The 6,037-nt window shown below is 39.8% G+C and overlaps 1 protein-coding gene across 1 annotated transcript in view; it reads left to right on the top strand.

The window, feature by feature from the left end:
• stum (stum, mechanosensory transduction mediator homolog) overlaps positions 1 to 393 on the top strand; it is an 18,816-nt gene extending 18,423 nt beyond the window's left edge. Inside the window, exon 3 of the mRNA XM_076272329.1 lies at positions 1 to 393. This exon is cut by the window's left edge and continues 1,108 nt beyond it. The gene's annotated coding sequence lies outside the window, so the exon portion shown is untranslated.
• Positions 394 to 6,037: the final 5,644 nt, after the last annotated feature.

The raw sequence follows: 6,037 nt of genomic DNA, 5'->3' as shown, positions 1-6,037 counted from the left end.
TGCAGCTACAAAGATTGGGAAATTCAGCCTCTGATGTTCACTAAAAGCATTTCATTCAGAATGGCCTAATTATTCTGGTCTACATGCTATCACATTTAGCCGTTGTAATCTTTTTTGCCATTAAAAATGGTAAAACATTGTGAAGCAGTGATCACTGAACTGGATGAGTTCAGATGAAATCAATGTGGTCGAAGTGAAGAAAAAAATAGGTTCTTTTGAATCCTTTTGTTGTGATTAAATGGGTGTAGACGGGGTTTGTGAGCTTTAATCATCTTATTTCATCACACCCAGTTGAATACATTGGATGACTGCTGAACATAATTGACAATTGTTGCCAAAAAGCATACATTAAGTGATAACATCAATGTGCAGATAAATAAATAGTGTCTGTGATACGTCATGCGTCCTGTGTGTTTCGACTGGGGCTGTGGAAGCCGGTACATTCCCACTGAAGAAGACCCAAAGTGGCCAACATAAAAGTTTGCATTTTTTGCACTTTTATTTCTTGCCATTATTAGCAGATCTTTTGTCAAGGTGGCTCCTGGAACAATCTAGTTATTTGTGCTCGGAGCTCCACCTGAACAAAGGTGGGGGGGGGGGGGGGGGGGGACAAAAAGGGTCACTAAGGGTCATCCTGGCACCAGAACAGCCAACAGAGCAGGCAATGTGCTGAACGTCCAAAAGTGACACAATAATCTGCACCAAACACAGTAGAAAAAAGGAAAGGAAGACCTTGATCAATGTATTTAACTTATTTGGTTATTATGTGACCACTCCCAAGTGGTACACAAAGAGTGTGTGTGTGTGTGGGGGTGGGGGGGGGGGGGGCAAGGAAAAGTCTGAAAGTAATCGAGGTGAGAAGTAAACATTAAAAACAGTGAACACCCAGTGGTGTAAGAGGATGTACGGAGGCCCTGGAAGATTCAGAGCTGTTCTGAATTGGGGCTTGAGGCAAGGTAGTCAGGGACTGGGACACTATTGATGAGAATGTGATACTGATAAGAAGAATTGTGTTGGTTAAAGATAAAGTAAAAATATATCACACAACTAACCATAGCACAATAGCAAATAGCTTTGATCTATGAGTCAAACAGACTCTTGTGTACAATATGTGGGTGTGCTGTACTTATTAATTTTACATAAACTGTGACATAACCTGTTCTCACAAAAAAATAAGGCTAATAAAAAAGCATAAGAAACAAGCTTGACTTTCTATACTGTGACATACATACACAGATGTTACTGGTAAGAACAATGCATGTTTGAAACCCCCTTTCCCAAAAAATTAGGGTACACCGTAAAATGTGAATAAAATCAGAATGTGATAATCTGCAAATCTTGTAAACCCACATTTAGTTGCAAAAGGACTACGACATAATATCAAATGTTGAAACTGACACATATTATTAGTTCATGAAATAATATGCTCATTTTGAATTATGATATTATATACTATACACTCATCATATACTGTATAGTATATAATATCATTCAAATACTCAGAGAAATCTTTGTAAACAAAGGACAGGGCTGAACAACAGTAGTGGATGGCTGCAATCTCCAGGGCATCAGATGACACTGCATTAAAAACAGACCAGTTTCTGTGAAGAGAATTATAACATGGACTTCTGAAAACTTCTGACAACCATTGTCTATGAACACAGTTTGATTTCCCACCCACAAATACTGGTTATAACTCTATCATGATACCATATTTAGACATGATCCAAAAATGCGGCTGTCTTATCTGGGCTTGAGTTCATTTAAAATGGACTGAGGTAACATGGACAATTTTCTCGTGGTTAGACCAATCAAAAATTCTAATTATATTTGGAAATCATGGTCTCTGCATTCTCCGGGCCAAAGGGAAGAAGGATCATCCAACTTGTCATTAGTGCACAATTCAAAGGTCAGCATCTACAATGGTATGGGGGTGTATTCGTGCCCCAGAGTATTGAGCAGCTAAAATCCTTTAATGGACAAGAATGGGACAACATTCAATAATAAAAAAAACGCCAGCAACAGGACTGGTTTAGTTCTCAAACATTTACAGATTTGTTGTTAGTTGTTAAAAGAAGAGATAAAGCAACCTAGGGGCAAATATGCCCTTGTCCAAACTTTTTTGAGATGTGTTGCTGGCATCACAATTTGAAATGAACATATTATTTCCAGGAAAAGAAATACAATCTCTCTGTTTCAACTATTGATATGTTGTCTTTGCACTAGTCTCAATTTAATATAGAGTTTATGTCATTTGAAAATCATAGCATTCTGTTTTCATGTAGATTTTACACAGCGCATGACTTTTTGGAAAAGGGGTTGTATTTTAATTTGTGTTTTATCATTGTCACATTTGTTTTTGGTTGCATTCACTGTTTCATCTGTGTTTTAAAGCCAAGTCCCTTTGCTCTGTCGTTTGTCTTCAATTGTATTCTCCCAAGCTGTCTGTCGTTCTTTGTTTCACATGGTGTATTTTTCCTTTTTTGTCTCCTGAAGACAAGCTGCTATTCAGCTGGCCAAATAAAAAGGCTCTTGTCAGTTCTCATGGTGAATTCCTGGCTCCTTTGAAAGGACAGTCCAATAAATTGTGTCTCCACAAAACAAAATGACATAGCAATCACATTATAGTATATTATATAGAATGCTTTGTTTCCTCAAGGTTAAGAAAGCTGCTTTACAAGTATTGTAATGTGTGCACAAAAATGAAGCGTCTTCAATGTTGACAGTAAGATGAGACAGCTCATTCATATGGCCAACAGGTGGCGCTGCAAGATGATAGATTTATACCTCTATTGATGTCCCTGTTATACTGGATTTGAATATGACATATACATCGCAGCTGAAGTTTGGTGTGCCTTGATTCAGCAACAAATGAATTGTACCTGTGTTGTATTTTGATGACAAGAATTTACCTTGCAAAATAAAAGACTATAAAGATTATAAAATACTGCCGGAGACCCAGTGTGGCTTCAGTGCTACCAGATGCAATAAGATGAGTTAGTCATGGATGGCTGTCTATCTACTATACTGGCTTAAGGAGTACATAATAATAATAATTTAAAAAAACATGAAAATGACAGAGCCGATCATAGCCGCGCTTGCACATCGTCTTTCCACCCACTTCAGTTAGTCTCTCATGCCGGGCCAACCCTTGAAATACTCATGGTATTTATGTGTGTGTGTGTGTGTGTGTGTGTGTGAGTGTGTGTGTGTGCACACACGCGCAACCCACCAGCTGCTTTGTGACTCTGTGACATCACAATACAGAGTGGGAGGACAGAGTCACATCCAAGAACACAGAACACTAGAGGTCAGTTGACAGTTTACAGTAATATTCCCTCTGAAGATGTTATGTTCTTGTATACAGAAATGGCCAGTAATAAGTCATATTCCCCCTGAAGACGTTATGTTGTTGTATACAGAAATGGCCAGTCATCAGTCATATTCCCTCTGAAGATGTTATGTTCTTGTTACACCTAACCCCTGTGACCTAGTTAATCTGCAACCTCAATGTTCAACCCATGCAGATAATATTACAATCAGTATCAGTGTTATTTATGCCTTCACATCTGTGATATATACCATGAGTGCATTATCTTTTACGGTATTAGGCAGAGCTTATACAGCTTACAGCTTTAATTGCAGATGTAGTATTAAATCACCTTATAGATTTATTTTTTCTGTCATTTGATCACTTTTTGGTGAACACGCCCATGCATTATAGTCATCAGATGATGGATGTAGGCTATAAATAAGCCTACAGTATTGATTTCTCTCCATCTCCATCTATCAGCGACCCCCCTCAATAACCAAATGACAGGGGAACTCCATTCAATGGCCTTTGGGGGCGCATGCATGTTCCCTCCTCCATCTTAGTGTCCAAACACGGATTTCTGTCCATAGTTCAAGCCCCTCTTCCTCAACAGCAGTTGCTAAACACAGACAAGGAACTGGAGGCCCTTGTCAACACAAGACCCAACTGTATGTATCCCCAGTGTCAGTGTTATGGGGTTGAGTGCACATGTGTGCACACAGTGTGTGGTGTGTGTGTGTGTGTGTGTGTTTGTGTGTTGTGGTGTGTGTGTGTGTGTGTGTGTGTCTGTGTGTGTTGCGGACCTGTAACAGAACCACGAGCAAACCGCATGCATTTTCAAAACATGACACGCAGCAGAGAACTCCAATTACTGGCATGTCATTGCTTTGCTAACCAACTAACAGCAGACGCACCACCACCATTAACAACAACAACAGACTGTGAAGGAGTGGGTGGCACCCTGCTGGCAGCATGGTGTAAGTGCAGGCTCGGCAATGTTCCGGTGATAGACAGTCTAGTCTTTAGCAGATTCCTTGCACCCTTATGGCCAGCACACCCTTAGACTAGGAAAGAAGGATGTGTGGGTGTATTTTTCCCTCTCTCCCTCTCCTCTCCCCTCTTTCTCCCTCTTTCCTCTCTCTTTCTCGCCCTCCCCTCTCTCATGGCCTCTGTCCAAACTCCCTGCTCCCCCTTGGCCAACTTCCCTTTCTCAGGCTCCGTGCCAGCACTCTGACTCAGGCCGAGCATGACTAAATATGGAAGTGCTGCTTTTGGGACCCAGAAGACCCCCAAGCACCTCTGGGCTGTGTAGTGTAGTCCCCCTCGTTTACCCCTGTCCTAAAGGTTCTGTTTACATCCCCAGACTTTCCTAGCCAACCAGTCGACACACACTTTTCTGGTGTCAGTGATGCACTGGGGGTGATGGCATGGAATCGTAACTAGTAAACTATAGGCCACTGTTTACTTTTACAATCTCAACTTGGAAACATGTTTTCATGGGAGTTATTGTGCTTACAAAGAGCACTGCATTGAACCTGCATTGAAGATTTGTGTTGTTTGGAGTACGTTACCATGGAGTCATGCATGACATAAGATACTTAGAGGTTTTGCGGCCTAGTTTTAATAAGGACAGAGAGATTGTATTTGAAAAAACTTGGTTGGAAATAGACTTTAATTAGAGGACAAAAGTAGAGTCATTATCTTATTATTTTAATAATTTGAGTTTATCGGGAAATGACCACAAATCGGAATCAAATTTGGGTCCCTAAGGGCACTAAGACACACGTGGCACGGTGCCACCGCTTACACCACAACTTCAACTATAGCAGTTTGTAAGAAAATCTGTGTTATTTATAGTGTTTCATTATATCCACATTAACATGGTTCAGTAATAATGGCTAAAACCCCTTTAACCTAGGCCAATTAACCTGAATTGATCTGCGAGTTGGACCTGTGGATTTCCTCTAAGGTCAAGACATAACAGGGATTGTTCTTTAGTGGAACATCTGAAAGTATTCCCTGAGCTTCAGAAAAAAAGATTTCCTTTTTACAGTTTATAAACCTATTTCCGTTTATTCATTGGTTACTCAAGTAAAAAACAAGCACGGCTTTTGAACACAACCAAAGGCTGTGTGTCACAATCAAACGACATGGACGTGCATTTTTCTTTGAAACTGAATAAGCAACTGCAATTCAAAGTTTTGTTTACAAGAAGGATGTGCTTGCAGTGCTGCTTCCAAAAGGGTAACATAAGAGTTTTGTTCATCTTGTTTTAAAAGAGCCTTGACAGAATTCTGATACGATAAGGAGGATCACAGTCAGTTAATTCCTGGCCTCTGAGGATCTCCAAACCAGACAAATACCTACAGTTCTTATATTTCATGCATTTAGGTTATTTCACCCTATTGTCTAGGTTGTGTAAAAACACCTGCAATGCAACCTTTGTAAGAGTGTCTACTATGCAATCATATAAACATAAACATAGCCATCACCATAATCATACATGTTTGCTGAATTATACAAATACAAATTTACTTGATATTGCCCAAAAAACCTTAAAATTGAAAGGTTAATATTCCATATTATCAGTAATTTGTAAATAAATTGCTAACGAGTTTAGCTGTGGACTCGGTGGCTAGCTTGAATCTAGGCATATGTTTGTCACATGTGACATTTAAAGCATTTCACATTTCTTCTCAATGCATCCCCTTTGATTGGCACCCA

This window comes from Alosa pseudoharengus, unplaced genomic scaffold, assembly GCF_046254945.1.
Source record: "Alosa pseudoharengus isolate Yale_2024_CS ecotype anadromous, Long Island Sound unplaced genomic scaffold, YU_APseudo_1.1 YU_APseudo_1.1_scf_7, whole genome shotgun sequence".
Lineage (NCBI taxonomy): Eukaryota > Metazoa > Chordata > Actinopteri > Clupeiformes > Clupeidae > Alosa > Alosa pseudoharengus.
The sequence above is the reverse complement of the archived record's forward strand: the minus strand, read 5'-3'. Positions and strand labels throughout refer to the sequence as shown.